We start from the raw sequence: 23,178 nt of genomic DNA, 5'->3' as shown, positions 1-23,178 counted from the left end.
TCTCTTCTAAGTCTGAACTCGACTCCAATTTTCATTATAATTTTGAAATTTGCCTATTTAAATAAAATTAATATTTAAATTCACCTTTCATTTCTCAATAATTTTAAATGATGGCCAAGAACACCCATGAAGGGTGAAAGCCAGAAATAATAATAAAAAAAAAAAAAAAACTAATTTATGTTTATTTTGTTATTGATATCAATAAGAACAATCATTCTTAGAACTATTCCGGAAATTCAGAAAGTTTTGCGCCATGCAGGCTGAAAAAACTACTCTTAAAGTTCGAACCCAGGTCTTTAAATTATGCCTGTAAGAATGAAGTTTTTCAACAAATGCTACTTTATGCAGATTTTGATAAAGTTCGAACCCAAGTCTGAAATAAGCGTCTATTAAAACCATGATTTTTCTAAAAATACAACTTTATGTAGATTTTGTGACTGAATTTGATTTGGACAACGATTCTTATCTCTATTCCAAAATTTCAGCCCGTTCGGTCCCATAGAGCCTGAAATAACTGCTTCCAAAGTTCGAACCCAAGTCTGAAATTAGCATCTATTAAAACCATTATTTTTCTAAAATTACAACTTTCTGGAGATTTTGTAACGGAATTAAATTATGACAACGATTCTTATCACTATTCCAAAATTTCAGCCCGTTCGGTCCCATAGAGCCAGAAATAACTGCTTCCAAAATTCCAACCCAAGTCTGAAATTAGCATCTATTAAAACCATGAGTTTTCTAAAAATACAACATTATAGAAATTTTGTTACTGAATTTTATTTGAACGGCAATTCTCATCACAATTCCGAAATTTCGGCCCGTTTGGTCCCACAGAGCCTGAACAAACTGCTTCAAAAGTTCGAACCCAAGTCGGAAATTTGCGTCCATAAAAATGATTATTTTTCAAAAAATACAACTATAAGGAGATTTCGTGACTGAATTCGATATGGACAGAGATTTGTATCACTATTCCAAAATTTCAGCCCGGTCGGTCCGATAGAGCCTGATATTATGCTTCTAAAATTCTAACCCAAGTCTGAAATTAGCGTCTATTAAAACCATTATTTTTATAAAAATACAACTTTATGGAGATTTTGTGACGGAATTAAATTATGACAACGATTCTTATCACAATTCCGAAATTTCGGCCCGCTTTCTCCCATAGAGCCTGAACAAACTGCTTCCAAAGTTCGAAAACAAGACTGAAATTAGCGTCTATTAAAACCATGATGTTTCTTAAAATACAACCTTATGGAGATTTTGTGACGCAATTTGAATTGAACGGCGAATCTTATCACAATTCCGAAATTTTGGCCCGTTTGGTCGCATAGAGCCTGAACAAATAGCTTCAAAAGTTCGAAGCCAAGTCTGAAATTAGCGTCTATTAAAACCATTATTTTTATAAAAATACAACTTTATGGAGATTTTGTGACGGAATTAAATTATGACAACGATTCTTATCACAATTCCGAAATTTCAACCCGCTTGGTCCCATAGAGCCTGAACAAACTGCTTCCAAAGTTCGAACCCAAGTCTGAAATAAGCGTCTATTAAAACCATAATTTTTCTAAAAATACAACTTAATGGTGATTTTATGACGGAATTAAATTATGACAACGATTCTTATCACAATTCCGAAATTTTGGCCCGTTTGGTCCCATAGAGCCTGAACAGATTGCATCAAAAGTTCGAACGCAAGTCTGAAATTTGCGTCCATGAAAATGATTATTTTTCAAAAAATACAACATTAAGGAGATTTCGTGACTGAATTCGATTTGGACAGAGATTTGAATCACTATTCCAAAATTTCAGCCCGGTCGGTCCCAGAGAGCCTGATATTATTATTCTAAAAGTCGAACCCAAGTCTGAAATTAGCGTCTATTAAAACCATTATTTTTATAAAAATACAACTTTATGGAGATTTTGTGACGGAATTTAATTATGACAACGATTCTTAACACAATTCCGAAATAAGGCCCGCTTGGTCCCATAGAACCTGAACAAACTGCTTCCAAAGTTCGAACCCAAGTCTGAAATTAGCGTCTTTTAAAACCATTATTTTTATAAAAATACAACTTTATGGAGATTTTGTGACGGAATTAAATTATGACAACGATTCTTATGACAATTCCGAAATTTCGGCCCGTTTGGTCACATAGAGCCTGAACAAACTGCTTCCAAAGTTCGAAAACAAGTCTTAAATTAGCGTCTATTAAAACCATTATTTTTATAAAAATACAACTTTATGGAGATTTTGTGACGGAATTTAATTATGACAACGATTCTTATCACAATTCCGAAATAAGGCCCGCTTGGTCCCATAGAACCTGAACAAACTGCTTCCAAAGTTCGAACCCAAGTCTGAAATTAGCGTCTATTAAAACCATTATTTTTATAAAAATACAACTTTATGGAGATTTTGTGACGGAATTTAATTATGACAACGATTCTTATCACAATTCCGAAATAAGGCCCGTTTGGTCCCATAGAGCCTGAACAAACTGCTTCCAAAGTTCGAACCCAAGTCTGAAATAAGCGTCTATTTAAACCATAATTTTTCTAAAAATACAACTTAATGGAGATTTTGTGACGGAATTAAATTATGAGAACGATTCTTATAACAATTCCGAAATTTTGGCCCGTTTGGTCCCATAGAGCCTGAACAGATTGCTTCAAAAGTTCGAACCCAAGTCTGAAATTAGCGTCTATTTAAACCATTATTTTTATAAAAATACAATTTTATGGAGATTTTGTGACGGAATTTAATTATGACAACGATTCTTATCACAATTCCGAAATAAGGCCCGCTTGGTCCCATAGAACCTGAACAAACTGCTTCCAAAGTTCGAACCCAAGTCTGAAATTAGCGTCTATTAAAACCATTATTTTTATAAAAATACAACTTTATGGAGATTTTGTGACGGAATTTAATTATGACAACGATTCTTATCACAATTCCGAAATAAGGCCTGTTTGGTCCCATAGAGCCTGAACAAACTGCTTCCAAAGTTCGAACCCAAGTCTGAAATAAGCGTCTATTTAAACCATAATTTTTCTAAAAATACAACTTAATGGAGATTTTGTGACGGAATTAAATTATGAGAACGATTCTTATAACAATTCCGAAATTTTGGCCCGTTTGGTCCCATAGAGCCTGAACAGATTGCTTCAAAAGTTCAAACCCAAGTCTGAAATTAGCGTCTATTAAAACCATTATTTTTATAAAAATACAATTTTATGGAGATTTTGTGACGGAATTTAATTATGACAACGATTCTTATCACAATTCCGAAATAAGGCCCGCGTGTGGTCCCATAGAACCTGAACAAACTGCTTCCAAAGTTCGAACCCAAGTCTGAAATAAGCGTCTATTAAAACCATTATTTTTATAAAAATACAACTTTATGGAGATTTTGTGACAAAATTTGATTTGGACGGCAAATCTTATCACAATTCCGAAATTTTGGCACGTTTGGTCCCATAGAGCCTGAACTAAGTTCGAACCCAAGTCAGAAATTAGCGTCCGTTAAAATCATGATTATTATAAAAATAAAACTTTATAGAGATTTCGTGACTGTATTCGATTTGTATCAGATTCGGCAATTGCCTGTTTTTGTCGATTTTTTTATTGATTTCAGTTCAGATCACTATTCTTAGTAAGATTACAAAAGTTTAGTAAATTCCGCCACATACGTGCTGAAAAACAACTTATAAAGTTCCAACCTTAAGTCTCCAATATGCCCGTAAGAAGGATGATTTTTCGACAATTGTTACTTTTTGGGGATTTTTTTATTGACTTCAGTTCAGATCACTAGTAAGATCACTATTAATTCCGAAATTTTGGCCCGTTTGGTCCCATAGAGCCTGAACAGATTGCTTCCAAAGTTCGAACCCAAGTCTGAAATTAGCGTCTATTAAAACCATTATTTTTATAAAAATACAACTTGATGGAGATTTTGTGACGGAATTTAATTATGACAACGATTCTTATAACAATTCCGAAATTTTGGCCCGTTTGGTCCCATAGAGCCTGAACAGATTGCTTCAAAAGTTCGAACCCAAGTCTGAAATTAGCGTCTATTAAAACCATTATTTTTATAAAAATACAATTTTATGGAGATTTTGTGACGGAATTTAATTATGACAACGATTCTTATCACAATTCCGAAATTAGGCCCGCTTGGTCCCATAGAGCCTGAACAAACTGCTTCTAAAGTTCGACTCACGTCTGAAATAAGCGTATATTAAATCCATAATTTTTCTAAAAATACAACTTAATCAAGATTTTGTGACGGAATTAAATTATGACAACGATTCTTATAACAATTTCGAAATTTTTGCCTGTTTGGTCCCAAAGAGCCTGAACAGATTGCTTCAAAAGTTCGAACCCAAGTCTGAAATTTGCGTCCATGAAAATGATTATTTTTCAAAAAATACAACATTAAGGAGATTTCGTGACTGAATTCGATTTGGACAGAGATTTGAATCACTATTCCAAAATTTCAGCCCGGTCGGTCCCAGAGAGCCTGATATTATTATTCTAAAAGTCGAACCCAAGTCTGAAATTAGCGTCTATTAAAACCATTATCTTTATAAAAATACAACTTTATGGAGATTTTGTGACGGAATTTAATTATGACAACGATTCTTATCACAATTCCGAAATAAGGCCCGCTTGGTCCCATAGAACCTGAACAAACTGCTTCCAAAGTTCGAACCCAAGTCTGAAATTAGCGTCTATTAAAACCATTATTTTTATAAAAATACAACTTTATGGAGATTTTGTGACGGAATTTAATTATGACAACGATTCTTATCACAATTCCGAAATAAGGCCCGTTTGGTCCCATAGAGCCTGAACAAACTGCTTCCAAAGTTCGAACCCAAGTCTGAAATAAGCGTCTATTTAAACCATAATTTTTCTAAAAATACAACTTAATGGAGATTTTGTGACGGAATTAAATTATGAGAACGATTCTTATAACAATTCCGAAATTTTGGCCCATTTGGTCCCATAGAGCCTGAACAGATTGCTTCAAAAGTTCGAACCCAAGTCTGAAATTAGCGTCTATTTAAACCATTATTTTTATAAAAATACAATTTTATGGAGATTTTGTGACGGAATTTAATTATGACAACGATTCTTATCACAATTCCGAAATAAGGCCCGCTTGGTCCCATAGAACCTGAACAAACTGCTTCCAAAGTTCGAACCCAAGTCTGAAATTAGCGTCTATTAAAACCATTATTTTTATAAAAATACAACTTTATGGAGATTTTGTGACGGAATTTAATTATGACAACGATTCTTATCACAATTCCGAAATTAGGCCTGTTTGGTCCCATAGAGCCTGAACAAACTGCTTCCAAAGTTCGAACCCAAGTCTGAAATAAGCGTCTATTTAAACCATAATTTTTCTAAAAATACAACTTAATGGAGATTTTGTGACGGAATTAAATTATGAGAACGATTCTTATAACAATTCCGAAATTTTGGCCCGTTTGGTCCCATAGAGCCTGAACAGATTGCTTCAAAAGTTCGAACCCAAGTCTGAAATTAGCGTCTATTAAAACCATTATTTTTATAAAAATACAATTTTATGGAGATTTTGTGACGGAATTTAATTATGACAACGATTCTTATCACAATTCCGAAATAAGGCCCGCGTGTGGTCCCATAGAACCTGAACAAACTGCTTCCAAAGTTCGAACCCAAGTCTGAAATAAGCGTCTATTAAAACCATTATTTTTATAAAAATACAACTTTATGGAGATTTTGTGACAAAATTTGATTTGGACGGCAAATCTTATCACAATTCCGAAATTTTGGCACGTTTGGTCCCATAGAGCCTGAACTAAGTTCGAACCCAAGTCAGAAATTAGCGTCCGTTAAAATCATGATTATTATAAAAATAAAACTTTATAGAGATTTCGTGACTGTATTCGATTTGTATCAGATTCGGCAATTGCCTGTTTTTGTCGATTTTTTTATTGATTTCAGTTCAGATCACTATTCTTAGTAAGATTACAAAAGTTTAGTAAATTCCGCCACATACGTGCTGAAAAACAACTTATAAAGTTCCAACCTTAAGTCTCCAATATGCCCGTAAGAAGGATGATTTTTCGACAATTGTTACTTTTTGGGGATTTTTTTATTGACTTCAGTTCAGATCACTAGTAAGATCACTATTAATTCCGAAATTTTGGCCCGTTTGGTCCCATAGAGCCTGAACAGATTGCTTCAAAAGTTCGAACCCAAGTCTGAAATTAGCGTCTATTAAAACCATTATTTTTATAAAAATACAACTTTATGGAGATTTTGTGACGGAATTTAATTATGACAACGATTCTTATCACAATTCCGAAACTAGGCCCGCTTGGTCCCATAGAACCCGAACAAACTGCTTCCAAAGTTCGAACCCAAGTCTGAAATTAGCGTTTATTAAAACCATTATTTTTATAAAAATACAACTTTATGGAGATTTTGTGACGGAATTTAATTATGACAACGATTCTTATCACAATTCCGAAATTAGGCCCGTTTGGTCCCATAGAGCCTGAACAAACTGCTTCCAAAGTTCGAACCCAAGTCTGAAATAAGCGTCTATTAAAACCATAATTTTTCTAAAAATACAACTTTATGGAGATTTTGTGACGGAATTTAATTATGACAACGATTCTTATCACAATTCCGAAATAAGGCCCGCGTAGGGTCCCATAGAACCTGAACAAACTGCTTCCAAAGTTCGAACCCAAGTCTGAAATTAGCGTCTATTAAAACCATTATTTTAATAAAAATACAACTTTATGGAGATTTTGTGACGGAATTTAATTATGACAACGATTTTTATCACAATTCCGAAATAAGGCCCGTTTGGTCCCATAGAGCCTGAACAAACTGCTTCCAAAGTTCGAAAACAAGTCTGAAATTAGGGTCTATTAAAACGTTGATGTTTCTAAAAATACAACCTTATGGAGATTTCGTGACTGAATTTGAATTAAACGGCGAATTTTATCACAATTCCGAAATTTTTGCCCGTTTGGTCCCATAGAGCCTGAACAAATAGCTTCAAAAGTTCGAACCCAAGTCTGAAATTTGCGTCCATAAAAATGATTATTTTTCAAAAAATACAACTTTAAGGAGATTTCGTGACTGAATTGGATTTCGACAGAGATTTGAATCACTATTCCAAAATTTCAGCCCGGTCGGTCCCAGAGAGCCTGATATTATTATTCTAAAAGTCGAACCCAAGTCTGAAATTAGCGTCTATTAAAACCATTATCTTTATAAAAATACAACTTTATGGAGATTTTGTGACGGAATTTAATTATGACAACGATTCTTATCACAATTCCGAAATAAGGCCCGCTTGGTCCCATAGAACCTGAACAAACTGCTTCCAAAGTTCGAACCCAAGTCTGAAATTAGCGTCTATTAAAACCATTATTTTTATAAAAATACAACTTTATGGAGATTTTGTGACGGAATTTAATTATGACAACGATTCTTATCACAATTCCGAAATAAGGCCCGTTTGGTCCCATAGAGCCTGAACAAACTGCTTCCAAAGTTCGAACCCAAGTCTGAAATAAGCGTCTATTTAAACCATAATTTTTCTAAAAATACAACTTAATGGAGATTTTGTGACGGAATTAAATTATGAGAACGATTCTTATAACAATTCCGAAATTTTGGCCCGTTTGGTCCCATAGAGCCTGAACAGATTGCTTCAAAAGTTCGAACCCAAGTCTGAAATTAGCGTCTATTTAAACCATTATTTTTATAAAAATACAATTTTATGGAGATTTTGTGACGGAATTTAATTATGACAACGATTCTTATCACAATTCCGAAATAAGGCCCGCTTGGTCCCATAGAACCTGAACAAACTGCTTCCAAAGTTCGAACCCAAGTCTGAAATTAGCGTCTATTAAAACCATTATTTTTATAAAAATACAACTTTATGGAGATTTTGTGACGGAATTTAATTATGAGAACGATTCTTATCACAATTCCGAAATAAGGCCTGTTTGGTCCCATAGAGCCTGAACAAACTGCTTCCAAAGTTCGAACCCAAGTCTGAAATAAGCGTCTATTTAAACCATAATTTTTCTAAAAATACAACTTAATGGAGATTTTGTGACGGAATTAAATTATGAGAACGATTCTTATAACAATTCCGAAATTTTGGCCCGTTTGGTCCCATAGAGCCTGAACAGATTGCTTCAAAAGTTCAAACCCAAGTCTGAAATTAGCGTCTATTAAAACCATTATTTTTATAAAAATACAATTTTATGGAGATTTTGTGACGGAATTTAATTATGACAACGATTCTTATCACAATTCCGAAATAAGGCCCGCGTGTGGTCCCATAGAACCTGAACAAACTGCTTCCAAAGTTCGAACCCAAGTCTGAAATAAGCGTCTATTAAAACCATTATTTTTATAAAAATACAACTTTATGGAGATTTTGTGACAAAATTTGATTTGGACGGCAAATCTTATCACAATTCCGAAATTTTGGCACGTTTGGTCCCATAGAGCCTGAACTAAGTTCGAACCCAAGTCAGAAATTAGCGTCCGTTAAAATCATGATTATTATAAAAATAAAACTTTATAGAGATTTCGTGACTGTATTCGATTTGTATCAGATTCGGCAATTGCCTGTTTTTGTCGATTTTTTTATTGATTTCAGTTCAGATCACTATTCTTAGTAAGATTACAAAAGTTTAGTAAATTCCGCCACATACGTGCTGAAAAACAACTTATAAAGTTCCAACCTTAAGTCTCCAATATGCCCGTAAGAAGGATGATTTTTCGACAATTGTTACTTTTTGGGGATTTTTTTATTGACTTCAGTTCAGATCACTAGTAAGATCACTATTAATTCCGAAATTTTGGCCCGTTTGGTCCCATAGAGCCTGAACAGATTGCTTCCAAAGTTCGAACCCAAGTCTGAAATTAGCGTCTATTAAAACCATTATTTTTATAAAAATACAACTTGATGGAGATTTTGTGACGGAATTTAATTATGACAACGATTCTTATAACAATTCCGAAATTTTGGCCCGTTTGGTCCCATAGAGCCTGAACAGATTGCTTCAAAAGTTCGAACCCAAGTCTGAAATTAGCGTCTATTAAAACCATTATTTTTATAAAAATACAATTTTATGGAGATTTTGTGACGGAATTTAATTATGACAACGATTCTTATCACAATTCCGAAATTAGGCCCGCTTGGTCCCATAGAGCCTGAACAAACTGCTTCCAAAGTTCGACTCACGTCTGAAATAAGCGTATATTAAATCCATAATTTTTCTAAAAATACAACTTAATCAAGATTTTGTGACGGAATTAAATTATGACAACGATTCTTATAACAATTTCGAAATTTTTGCCTGTTTGGTCCCATAGAGCCTGAACAGATTGCTTCAAAAGTTCGAACCCAAGTCTGAAATTAGCGTCTATTAAAACCATTATTTTTATAAAAATACAATTTTATGGAGATTTTGTGACGGAATTTAATTATGACAACGATTCTTATCACAATTCCGAAATTAGGCCCGCTTGGTCCCATAGAACCTGAACAAACTGCTTTCATAGTTCGAACCCTAGTCTGAAATTAGCGTCTATTAAAACCATTATTTTTATAAAAATACAACTTTATGGAGATTTTGTGACGGAATTTAACTATGACAACGATTCTTATCACAATTCCGAAATTTTGGCCCGTTTGTTCCCATAGAGCCTGAACAGATTGCTTCAAAAGTTCGAACCCAAGTCTGAAATTAGCGTCTATTAAAACCATTATTTTTATAAAAATACGATTTTATGGAGATTTTGTGACGGAATTTAATTATGACAACGATTCTTATCACAATTCCGAAATTAGGCCCGCTTGGTCCCATAGAACCTGAACAAACTGCTTCCATAGTTCGAACCCAAGTCTGAAATTAGCGTCTATTAAAACCATTATTTTTATAAAAATACAATTTTATGGAGATTTTGTGACGGAATTTAATTATTACAACGATTCTTTTCACAATTCCGAAATTAGGCCCGCTTGGTCCCATAGAACCTGAACAAGCTGCTTCCAAAGTTCGAACCCAAGTCTGAAATTAGCGTCTATTAAAACCATTATTTTAATAAAAATACAACTTTATGGAGATTTTGTGACGGAATTTAATTATGACAACGATTTTTATCACAATTCCGAAATAAGGCCCGTTTGGTCCCATAGAGCCTGAACAAACTGCTTCCAAAGTTCGAAAACAAGTCTGAAATTAGGGTCTATTAAAACGTTGATGTTTCTAAAAATACAACCTTATGGAGATTTCGTGACTGAATTTGAATTAAACGGCGAATTTTATCACAATTCCGAAATTTTTGCCCGTTTGGTCCCATAGAGCCTGAACAAATAGCTTCAAAAGTTCGAACCCAAGTCTGAAATTTGCGTCCATAAAAATGATTATTTTTCAAAAAATACAACTTTAAGGAGATTTCGTGACTGAATTGGATTTCGACAGAGATTTGAATCACTATTCCAAAATTTCAGCCCGGTCGGTCCCATAGAGCCTGATATTATTCTTCTAAAGTTCGAACCCAAGTCTGAAATTAGCGTCTATTAAAACCATTATTTTTATAAAAATACAACTTTATGGAGATTTTGTGACGGAATTTAATTATGACAACAATTTTTATCTCAATTCCGAAATTTCGGCCCGCTTGGTCACATAGAGCCTGAACAAACTGCTTCCAAAGATCGAAAACAAGTCTGAAATTAGGGTCTATTAAAACCTTGATGTTTCTAAAAATACAACCTTATTGAGATTTCGTGACTGAATTTGAATTGAACGGCGAATTTTATCACAATTCCGAAATTTTCCCCGTTTGGTCCCATAGAGCCTGAACAAATAGCTTCAAAAGTTCGAACCCAAGTCTGAAATTTGCGTCCATAAAAATGATTATTTTTCAAAAAATACAACTTTAAGGAGATTTCGTGACTGAATTGGATTTCGACAGAGATTTGAATCACTATTCCAAAATTTCAGCCCGGTCGGTCGCATAGAGCCTGATATTATTCTTCTAAAGTTCGAACCCAAGTCTGAAATTAGCGTCTATTAAAACCATTATTTTTATAAAAATACAACTTTATGGAGATTTTGGGACGGAATTTAATTATGACAACGATTCTTATCACAATTCCGAAATTAGGCCCGCTTGGTCCCATAGAACCTGAACAAACTTCTTCCAAAGTTCGAACCCAAGTCTGAAATTAGCGTCTATTAAAACCATTATTTTTATAAAAATACAACTTTATGGAGATTTTGTGACGGAATTCAATTAATACAAAGATTCTTATCACAATTCCGAAATTTCGGCCCGCTTGCTCCCATAGAGCCTGAACAAACTGCTTCGATTTTGTCGATTGTCGATTTTTTTATTGATTTCAGTTCAGATCACTATTCTTAGTAAGATTACAAAAGTTTATTAAATTCCGCCACATACGTGCTGAAAAACAACTTATAAAGTTCCAACCTTAAGTCTCCAATATACCCGTAAGAAGGATGATTTTTCGACAATTGTTACTTTTTGGGGATTTTTTTATTGACTTCAGTGCAGATCACTAGTAAGATCACTAGTAATTCCGAAATTTTGGCCCGTTTGGTCCCATAGAGCCTGAACAGATTGCTTCAAAAGTTCGAACCCAAGTCAGAAATAAGCGTCTATTAAAACCATAATTTTTATAAAAATACAACTTTATGGAGATTTTGTGACGGAATTAAATTATGACAACGATTCTTATCACAATTCCGAAATTAGGTCCGCTTGGTCCCATAGAACCCGAACAAACTGTTTCCAAAGTTCGAACCCAAGTCTGAAATTAGCGTCTATTAAAACCATTATTTTTATAAAAATACAACTTTATGGAAATTTTGTGACGGAATTAAATTATGACAACGATTCTTATCACAATTCCGAAATTTCGGCCCGCTTGGTCACATAGAGCCTGAACAAACTGCTTCCAAAGTTCGAAAACAAGTCTGAAATTAGCGTCTATTAAAACCATTATTTTTATAAAAATACAACTTAAAGGAGATTTCGTGACTAAATTCGATTTGTACAGAGATTTGAATCACTATTCCAAAATTTCAGCCCGGTCGGTCCCATAGAGCCTGATATTATTCTTCTAAAGTTCGAACCCAAGTCTGAAATTAGCGTCTATTAAAACCATTATTTTTATAAAAATACAATTTTATGGAGATTTTGTGACGGAATTTAATTATGACAACGATTCTTATCACAATTCCGAAATTTCAACCCGCTTGGTCCCATAGAGCCTGAACAAACTGCTTCCAAAGTTCGAACCCAAGTCTGAAATATGCGTCTATTAAAACCATAATTTTTCTAAAAATACAACTTAATGGTGATTTTATGACGGAATTAAATTATGACAACGATTCTTATCACAATTCCGAAATTTTGGCCCGTTTGGTCCCATAGAGCCTGAACAGATTGCATCAAAAGTTCGAACCCAAGTCTGAAATTTGCGTCCATGAAAATGATTATTTTTCAAAAAATACAACATTAAGGAGATTTCGTGACTGAATTCGATTTGGACAGAGATTTGAATCACTATTCCAAAATTTCAGCCCGGTCGGTCCCAGAGAGCCTGATATTATTATTCTAAAAGTCGAACCCAAGTCTGAAATTAGCGTCTATTAAAACCATTATTTTTATAAAAATACAACTTTATTGAGATTTTGTGACGGAATTTAATTATGACAACGATTCTTATCACAATTCCGAAATTAGGCCCGTTTGGTCCCATAGAGCCTGAACAAACTGCTTCCAAAGTTCGAACCCAAGTCTGAAATAAGCGTCTATTAAAACCATAATTTTTCTAAAAATACAACTTAATGGAGATTTTGTGACGGAATTAAATAATAACAACGATTCTTATAACAATTCCGAAATTTTGGCCCGTTTGGTCCCATAGAGCCTGAACAGATTGCTTCAAAAGTTCGAACCCAAGTCTGAAATTAGCGTCTATTAAAACCATTATTTTTATAAAAATACAATTTTATGGAGATTTTGTGACGGAATTTAATTATGACAACGATTCTTATCACAATTCCGAAATTAGGCCCGCTTGGTCCCATAGAGCCTGAACAAACTGCTTCCAAAGTTCGACTCACGTCTGAAATAAGCGTATATTAAATCCATAATTTTTCTAAAAATACAACTTAATCAAGATTTTGTGACGGAATTAAATTATGACAACGATTCTTATAACAATTTCGAAATTTTTGCCTGTTTGGTCCCATAGAGCCTGAACAGATTGCTTCAAAAGTTCGAACCCAAGTCTGAAATTAGCGTCTATTAAAACCATTATTTTTATAAAAATACAATTTTATGGAGATTTTGTGACGGAATTTAATTATGACAACGATTCTTATCACAATTCCGAAATTAGGCCCGCTTGGTCCCATAGAACCTGAACAAACTGCTTTCATAGTTCGAACCCAAGTCTGAAATTAGCGTCTATTAAAACCATTATTTTTATAAAAATACAACTTTATGGAGATTTTGTGACGGAATTTAACTATGACAACGATTCTTATCACAATTCCGAAATTTTGGCCCGTTTGTTCCCATAGAGCCTGAACAGATTGCTTCAAAAGTTCGAACCCAAGTCTGAAATTAGCGTCTATTAAAACCATTATTTTTATAAAAATACGATTTTATGGAGATTTTGTGACGGAATTTAATTATGACAACGATTCTTATCACAATTCCGAAATTAGGCCCGCTTGGTCCCATAGAACCTGAACAAACTGCTTCCATAGTTCGAACCCAAGTCTGAAATTAGCGTCTATTAAAACCATTATTTTTATAAAAATACAATTTTATGGAGATTTTGTGACGGAATTTAATTATTACAACGATTCTTTTCACAATTCCGAAATTAGGCCCGCTTGGTCCCATAGAACCTGAACAAGCTGCTTCCAAAGTTCGAACCCAAGTCTGAAATTAGCGTCTATTAAAACCATTATTTTAATAAAAATACAACTTTATGGAGATTTTGTGACGGAATTTAATTATGACAACGATTTTTATCACAATTCCGAAATAAGGCCCGTTTGGTCCCATAGAGCCTGAACAAACTGCTTCCAAAGTTCGAAAACAAGTCTGAAATTAGGGTCTATTAAAACGTTGATGTTTCTAAAAATACAACCTTATGGAGATTTCGTGACTGAATTTGAATTAAACGGCGAATTTTATCACAATTCCGAAATTTTTGCCCGTTTGGTCCCATAGAGCCTGAACAAATAGCTTCAAAAGTTCGAACCCAAGTCTGAAATTTGCGTCCATAAAAATGATTATTTTTCAAAAAATACAACTTTAAGGAGATTTCGTGACTGAATTGGATTTCGACAGAGATTTGAATCACTATTCCAAAATTTCAGCCCGGTCGGTCCCATAGAGCCTGATATTATTCTTCTAAAGTTCGAACCCAAGTCTGAAATTAGCGTCTATTAAAACCATTATTTTTATAAAAATACAACTTTATGGAGATTTTGTGACGGAATTTAATTATGACAACAATTTTTATCTCAATTCCGAAATTTCGGCCCGCTTGGTCACATAGAGCCTGAACAAACTGCTTCCAAAGATCGAAAACAAGTCTGAAATTAGGGTCTATTAAAACCTTGATGTTTCTAAAAATACAACCTTATTGAGATTTCGTGACTGAATTTGAATTGAACGGCGAATTTTATCACAATTCCGAAATTTTCCCCGTTTGGTCCCATAGAGCCTGAACAAATAGCTTCAAAAGTTCGAACCCAAGTCTGAAATTTGCGTCCATAAAAATGATTATTTTTCAAAAAATACAACTTTAAGGAGATTTCGTGACTGAATTGGATTTCGACAGAGATTTGAATCACTATTCCAAAATTTCAGCCCGGTCGGTCGCATAGAGCCTGATATTATTCTTCTAAAGTTCGAACCCAAGTCTGAAATTAGCGTCTATTAAAACCATTATTTTTATAAAAATACAACTTTATGGAGATTTTGGGACGGAATTTAATTATGACAACGATTCTTATCACAATTCCGAAATTAGGCCCGCTTGGTCCCATAGAACCTGAACAAACTTCTTCCAAAGTTCGAACCCAAGTCTGAAATTAGCGTCTATTAAAACCATTATTTTTATAAAAATACAACTTTATGGAGATTTTGTGACGGAATTCAATTAATACAAAGATTCTTATCACAATTCCGAAATTTCGGCCCGCTTGCTCCCATAGAGCCTGAACAAACTGCTTCGATTTTGACGATTGTCGATTTTTTTATTGATTTCAGTTCAGATCACTATTCTTAGTAAGATTACAAAAGTTTATTAAATTCCGCCACATACGTGCTGAAAAACAACTTATAAAGTTCCAACCTTAAGTCTCCAATATACCCGTAAGAAGGATGATTTTTCGACAATTGTTACTTTTTGGGGATTTTTTTATTGACTTCAGTGCAGATCACTAGTAAGATCACTAGTAATTCCGAAATTTTGGCCCGTTTGGTCCCATAGAGCCTGAACAGATTGCTTCAAAAGTTCGAACCCAAGTCAGAAATAAGCGTCTATTAAAACCATAATTTTTATAAAAATACAACTTTATGGAGATTTTGTGACGGAATTAAATTATGACAACGATTCTTATCACAATTCCGAAATTAGGTCCGCTTGGTCCCATAGAACCCGAACAAACTGCTTCCAAAGTTCGAACCCAAGTCTGAAATTAGCGTCTATTAAAACCATTATTTTTATAAAAATACAACTTTATGGAAATTTTGTGACGGAATTAAATTATGACAACGATTCTTATCACAATTCCGAAATTTCGGCCCGCTTGGTCACATAGAGCCTGAACAAACTGCTTCCAAAGTTCGAAAACAAGTCTGAAATTAGCGTCTATTAAAACCATTATTTTTATAAAAATACAACTTTAAGGAGATTTCGTGACTAAATTCGATTTGGACAGAGATTTGAATCACTATTCCAAAATTTCAGCCCGGTCGGTCCCATAGAGCCTGATATTATTCTTCTAAAGTTCGAACCCAAGTCTGAAATTAGCGTCTATTAAAACCATTATTTTTATAAAAATACAATTTTATGGAGATTTTGTGACGGAATTTAATTATGACAACGATTCTTATCACAATTCCGAAATTTCAACCCGCTTGGTCCCATAGAGCCTGAACAAACTGCTTCCAAAGTTCGAACCCAAGTCTGAAATATGCGTCTATTAAAACCATAATTTTTCTAAAAATACAACTTAATGGTGATTTTATGACGGAATTAAATTATGACAACGATTCTTATCACAATTCCGAAATTTTGGCCCGTTTGGTCCCATAGAGCCTGAACAGATTGCATCAAAAGTTCGAACCCAAGTCTGAAATTTGCGTCCATGAAAATGATTATTTTTCAAAAAATACAACATTAAGGAGATTTCGTGACTGAATTCGATTTGGACAGAGATTTGAATCACTATTCCAAAATTTCAGCCCGGTCGGTCCCAGAGAGCCTGATATTATTATTCTAAAAGTCGAACCCAAGTCTGAAATTAGCGTCTATTAAAACCATTATTTTTATAAAAATACAACTTTATTGAGATTTTGTGACGGAATTTAATTATGACAACGATTCTTATCACAATTCCGAAATAAGGCCCGCTTGGTCCCATAGAACCTGAACAAACTGCTTCCAAAGTTCGAACCCAAGTCTGAAATTAGCGTCTATTAAAACCATTATTTTTATAAAAATACAACTTTATGGAGATTTTGTGACGGAATTTAATTATGACAACGATTCTTATCACAATTCCGAAATTAGGCCCGTTTGGTCCCATAGAGCCTGAACAAACTGCTTCCAAAGTTCGAACCCAAGTCTGAAATAAGCGTCTATTTAAACCATAATTTTTCTAAAAATACAACTTAATGGAGATTTTGTGACGGAATTAAATTATGAGAACGATTCTTATAACAATTCCGAAATTTTGGCCCGTTTGGTCCCATAGAGCCTGAACAGATTGCTTCAAAAGTTCGAACCCAAGTCTGAAATTAGCGTCTATTAAAACCATTATTTTTATAAAAATACAATTTTATGGAGATTTTGTGACGGAATTTAATTATGACAACGATTCTTATCACAATTCCGAAATAAGGCCCGCGTGTGGTCCCATAGAACCTGAACAAACTGCTTCCAAAGTTCGAACCCAAGTCTGAAATAAGCGTCTATTAAAACCATTATTTTTATAAAAATACAACTTTATGGAGATTTTGTGACAAAATTTGATTTGGACGGCAAATCTTATCACAATTCCGAAATTTTGGCACGTTTGGTCCCATAGAGCCTGAACTAAGTTCGAACCCAAGTCAGAAATTAGCGTCCGTTAAAATCATGATTATTATAAAAATAAAACTTTATAGAGATTTCGTGACTGTATTCGATTTGTATCAGATTCGGCAATTGCCTGTTTTTGTCGATTTTTTTATTGATTTCAGTTCAGATCACTATTCTTAGTAAGATTACAAAAGTTTAGTAAATTCCGCCACATACGTGCTGAAAAACAACTTATAAAGTTCCAACCTTAAGTCTCCAATATGCCCGTAAGAAGGATGATTTTTCGACAATTGTTACTTTTTGGGGATTTTTTTATTAACTTCAGTTCAGATCACTAGTAAGATCACTATTAATTCCGAAATTTTGGCCCGTTTGGTCCCATAGAGCCTGAACAGATTGCTTCCAAAGTTCGAACCCAAGTCTGAAATTAGCGTCTATAGAAACCATTATTTTTATAAAAATACAACTTTATGGAGATTTTGTGACGGAATTTAATTATGACAACGATTCTTATCACAATTCCGAAATGAGGCCCGTTTGGTCCCATAGAGCCTGAACAAACTGCTTCCAAAGTTCGAACCCAAGTCTGAAATAAGCGTCTATTAAAACCATATTTTTTCTAAAAATACAACTTAATGGAGATTTTGTGACGGAATTAAATTATGAGAACGATTCTTATAACAATTCCGAAATTTTGGCCCGTTTGGTCCCATAGAGCCTGAACAGATTGCTTCAAAAGTTCGAACCCAAGTCTGAAATTAGCGTCTATTAAAACCATTATTTTTATAAAAATACAACTTTATGGAGATTTTGTGACGGAATTTAATTATGACAACGATTTTTATCACAATTCCGAAATTTCGGCCCGCTTGGTCACATAGAGCCTGAACAAACTGCTTCCAAAGTTCGAAAACAAGTCTGAAATTAGGGTCTATTAAAACCTTGATGTTTCTAAAAATACAACCTTATTGAGATTTCGTGACTGAATTTGAATTGAACGGCGAATTTTATCACAATTCCGAAATTTTGGCCCGTTTGGTCCCATAGAGCCTGAACAAATAGCTTCAAAAGTTCGAACCCAAGTCTGAAATTTGCGTCCATAAAAATGATTATTTTTCAAAAAATACAACTTAAAGGAGATTTCGTGACTGAAATGGATTTCGACAGAGATTTGAATCACTATTCCAAAATTTCAGCCCGGTCGGTCCCATAGAGCCTGATATTATTCTTCTAAAGTTCGAACCCAAGTCTGAAATTAGCGTCTATTAAAACCATTATTTTTATAAAAATACAACTTTATGGAGATTTTGTGACGGAATTTAATTATGACAACGATTCTTATCACAATTCCGAAATTAGGCCCGCTTGGTCCCATAGAACCTGAACAAACTTCTTCCAAAGTTCGAACCCAAGTCTGAAATTAGCGTCTATTAAAACCATTATTTTTATAAAAATACAACTTTATGGAGATTTTCTGACGGAATTCAATTAATACAAAGATTCTTATCACAATTCCGAAATTTCGGCCCGCTTGGTCACATAGAGCCTGAACAAACTGCTTCCAAAGTTCGAAAACAAGTCTGAAATTAGCGTCTATTAAAACCATTATTTTTATAAAAAAAGTGGGTGTGTCAAGCCTACGCAAGACAGAAGTGAAACTTCTAGTTTCAGCTGATGCTTGGCGTGGCGCAGTTCGCTGGTGTCTGAGAGAGAGGAAAGAAGAGAAGAGAGAGAACGTTCGTGAGCGGCTCCCCCACCTCAACAAGGTTTCACTTCAAAAATGCCACAGCCGAGAATCGAACCTCGCTTAACTGATTGAAAGCCAACCACGCTGAGCACCAACTGTAAGCAAAGCCGCATAAATTGATTATATTATGTAGGTTCTGAAAATATGAGAGCTTGTTATGTTTTATAATGTTACCTACATCACACCCAAAATATAATATATTTTTAAAAATAATGTACAATGTACAGAAATAGAATCCCACACAAGATCGCGTAGTGCGCTCTAGCGAACGGATATTTTATCAGAGGGAGATAGTTTTAATTTTTTTTTCTGTAAATTATTACATATTATCAAAATAAATAAATTAATTAAATAAATGTAATACAATTATCATAATATACGGATTAGATAATAATTTTAATCCAACACAATAACGCAAAGCGCGCTCTAGCGGAGTAATGTTTTATCACAGTGAGATAAGTGTTTTTATTATTTTGCAATATTATTTTCTTTTAAAAAATGTTCTGACCTACTAAAAAATAAGATATTGAATGAAAAAGGCGTTAAAAACAAAAAAATAATGTGCGATGGCCGAGAATCGAACTCGGATCAACTGCTTGGAAGGCAACTATGCTGACCATTACACCACCAACGCCAGTTGTCGGGATGAGCTAAGAAGCATTTATATGTTACTTCAAAACTTTGACTAGATCAAATGAACTTTAATCGGTGGTGGGGGTACCCGCATTTTCGTTTCGGTCATGAGTCGGTTTTACTCCGGTCCTCGAAATTGCATGACGCGCGTAAAGAAGTTTCACTTCAAAATACAACTTTATGGAAATTTTGTGACGGAATTAAATTATGACAACGATTCTTATCACAATTCCGAAATTTTGGCCCGCTTGGTCACATAGAGCCTGAACAAACTGCTTCCAAAGTTCGAAAACAAGTCTGAAATTTGCGTCCATAAAAATGATTATTTTTCAAAAAATACAACTTTAAGGAGATTTCGTGACTTAATTCGATTTGGACAGAGATTTGAATCACTATTCCAAAATTTCAGCCCGGTCGGTCCCATAGAGCCTGATATTATTCTTCTAAAGTTCGAACCCAAGTCTGAAATTAGCGTCTATTAAAACCATTATTTTTATAAAAATACAATTTTATGGAGATTTTGTGACGGAATTTAATTATGACAACGATTCTTATCACAATTCCGAAATAAGGCCCGCTTGGTCCCATAGAACCTGAACAAACTGCTTCCAAAGTTCGAACCCAAGTCTGAAATTAGCGTCTATTAAAACCATTATTTTTATAAAAATACAACTTTATGGAGATTTTGTGACGGAATTTAATTATGACAACGATTCTTATCACAATTCCGAAATTAGGCCCGTTTGGTCCCATAGAGCCTGAACAAACTGCTTCCAAAGTTCGAACCCAAGTCTGAAATAAGCGTCTATTAAAACCATAATTTTTCTAAAAATACAACTAAATGGAGATTTTGTGACGGAATTAAATTATGAGAACGATTCTTATAACAATTCCGAAATTTTGGCCCGTTTGGTCCCATAGAGCCTGAACAGATTGCTTCAAAAGTTCGAACCCAAGTCTGAAATTAGCGTCTATTAAAACCATTATTTTTATAAAAATACAATTTTATGGAGATTTTGTGACGGAATTTAATTATGACAACGATTCTTATCACAATTCCGAAATAAGGCCCGCGTGTGGTCCCATAGAACCTGAACAAACTGCTTCCAAAGTTCGAACCCAAGTCTGAAATAAGCGTCTATTAAAACCATTATTTTTATAAAAATACAACTTTATGGAGATTTTGTGACAAAATTTGATTTGGACGGCAAATCTTATCACAATTCCGAAATTTTGGCACGTTTGGTCCCATAGAGCCTGAACTAAGTTCGAACCCAAGTCAGAAATTAGCGTCCGTTAAAATCATGATTATTATAAAAATAAAACTTTATAGAGATTTCGTGACTGTATTCGATTTGTATCAGATTCGGCAATTGCCTGTTTTTGTCGATTTTTGAAGTGAAACTTCTTTACGCGCGTCATGCAATTTCGTGGACCGGAGTAAAACCAACTCATGACCGAAACGAAAATGCGGGACCGATTAAAGTTCATTTGATGTAGTAAAAGTTTTGAAGTAAAATATAAATGCTTCTTAGCTCATCTCGACAACTGGCGTTGGTGGTGTAATGGTCAGCATAGTTGCTTTCGAAGCAGTTGATCCGAGTTCGATTCTCGGCCATGGAATATTATTTTTTTGTTTTTAAGGAATTTTTTTTTTTTAATGGTTGACCATAATATCAATCCACTAAGCAATATTTTAGGCCTGTAGCATAATTGAAAAGTTAAAGAATGATATAAAATTTTTTATGATGTTAACGATAAAAAAATAAAAAAAAACATAAAATTAAAATAAAAAATGGGCCAACGGCACGCGGTGTTCCCAAGCGGTCACCCATCCAAGTACTGACCGCGCCCAATGTTGCTTAACTTCGGTGATCGGACGAGAACCGGTGTGTTCAAAATGGTATGGTCGTTGGCAAAAGTTAAACAATATTAATTTCTATTCTACCTGCCAATAAATATATGAAAATTAGTATAAAAAAGCCCTAATAATATTGAAAAAATTAGCAAGGTGTGTGCGAGGTTGATAAAAATAATCATTACATACGCGCTTGAAAAAGATCGTAATTACATTAATAAGTTTGTAGGAATTTTTTTTTTCAATGGTTGACCATAATATCAATCCACTAAGTAATATTTTAGGCCTGTAGCATACTTGAAAAGTTAAAGAATTTTATGATATTATTAATTATAGTAATGATAAAAAAATAAAAAAAACATGAAATTAAAATAAAAAATAGGCCAACGGCACGCGGTGTTCCCAAGCGGTCACCCATCCAAGTACTGACCGCGCCCAATGTTGCTTAACTTCGGTGATCGGACGAGAACCGGTGTGTTCAACATGGTATGGTCGTTGGCAAACGCTAAACAATATTAATTTCTACTCTACCTGCCAATAAATATATGAAAATTAGTATAAAAAAGCCCTAATAATACTGAAAACATTAGCAAGGTGTATGCGACGTTGATAAAAATAATCATTACATACGCGCTTGAAAAAGATCGTAATTACATTAATAAGTTTGTAGGAATTTTTTTTTTCAATGGTTGACCATAATATCAATCCACTAAGTAATATTTTAGGCCTGTAGCATACTTGAAAAGTTAAAGAATTTTATGATATTATTAATTATAGTAATGATAAAAAAATAAAAAAAACATGAAATTAAAATAAAAAATAGGCCAACGGCACGCGGTGTTCCCAAGCGGTCACCCATCCAAGTACTGACCGCGCCCAATGTTGCTTAACTTCGGTGATCGGACGAGAACCGGTGTGTTCAACATGGTATGGTCGTTGGCAAACGCTAAACAATATTAATTTCTACTCTACCTGCCAATAAATATATGAAAATTAGTATAAAAAAGCCCTAATAATACTGAAAACATTAGCAAGGTGTATGCGACGTTGATAAAAATAATCATTACATACGCGCTTGAAAAAGATCGTAATTACATCCATAACTTTGCAGGAATTTTTTGAAGTGAAACTTCTTTACGCGCGTCATGCAATTTCGAGGACCGGAGTAAAACCGACTCATGACCGTGACGAAAAAACGGGATCATTTCGCTATAGGAGCCTAGCTAATATTATATACCTAGTTTAACTCACTCTCCTAACTCATCTTCGCTGTCTACAGGCAGAGCGCACGACTGTGGTCGTGAAGAACCGAGGTTCGATCCCCGCTTTAACTAATTTTTTTTTCTTTTTTTATAACTTTTAATTTTTTTTATCACATGCTACTTATAAATATGTCAATAGACAGAAAAAAAGAGAGAATGAAATGAAAAGAGAGAGAGAGAAGAATACTAGAAGTTTCACTTCTGTCTTGCGTAGGCTTGACACACCCATTTTTTTTTTTATTGATTTCAGTTCAGATCACTATTCTTAGT

At 34.1% G+C, this 23,178-nt stretch overlaps 1 protein-coding gene and 3 non-coding genes across 4 annotated transcripts in view; 1 reads left to right on the top strand and 3 right to left on the bottom strand.

Annotated features, from left to right (window-relative positions):
* LOC149410460 (uncharacterized) overlaps positions 1–23,178 on the top strand; it is a 179,277-nt gene that overhangs the window by 11,133 nt on the left and 144,966 nt on the right. The gene's annotated exons all lie outside the window — the stretch shown is intronic.
* LOC149410466 (5S ribosomal RNA) lies at positions 21,587–21,705 on the bottom strand. Its single transcript, XR_016305019.1, has one exon. It is a non-coding gene; the product is annotated as a 5S ribosomal RNA (ribosomal RNA).
* On the bottom strand, positions 22,028–22,146 carry LOC149410465 (5S ribosomal RNA). Its single transcript, XR_016305026.1, has one exon. It is a non-coding gene; the product is annotated as a 5S ribosomal RNA (ribosomal RNA).
* LOC149410464 (5S ribosomal RNA) lies at positions 22,469–22,587 on the bottom strand. Its single transcript, XR_016305025.1, has one exon. It is a non-coding gene; the product is annotated as a 5S ribosomal RNA (ribosomal RNA).

This window comes from Hesperophylax consimilis, chromosome 27 (genome assembly GCF_061612785.1).
Source record: "Hesperophylax consimilis isolate HC1 chromosome 27, BYU_Hcon_1.0, whole genome shotgun sequence".
Classification (NCBI taxonomy): domain Eukaryota; kingdom Metazoa; phylum Arthropoda; class Insecta; order Trichoptera; family Limnephilidae; genus Hesperophylax; species Hesperophylax consimilis.
This window is presented reverse-complemented; position numbering and strand designations above follow the sequence as displayed.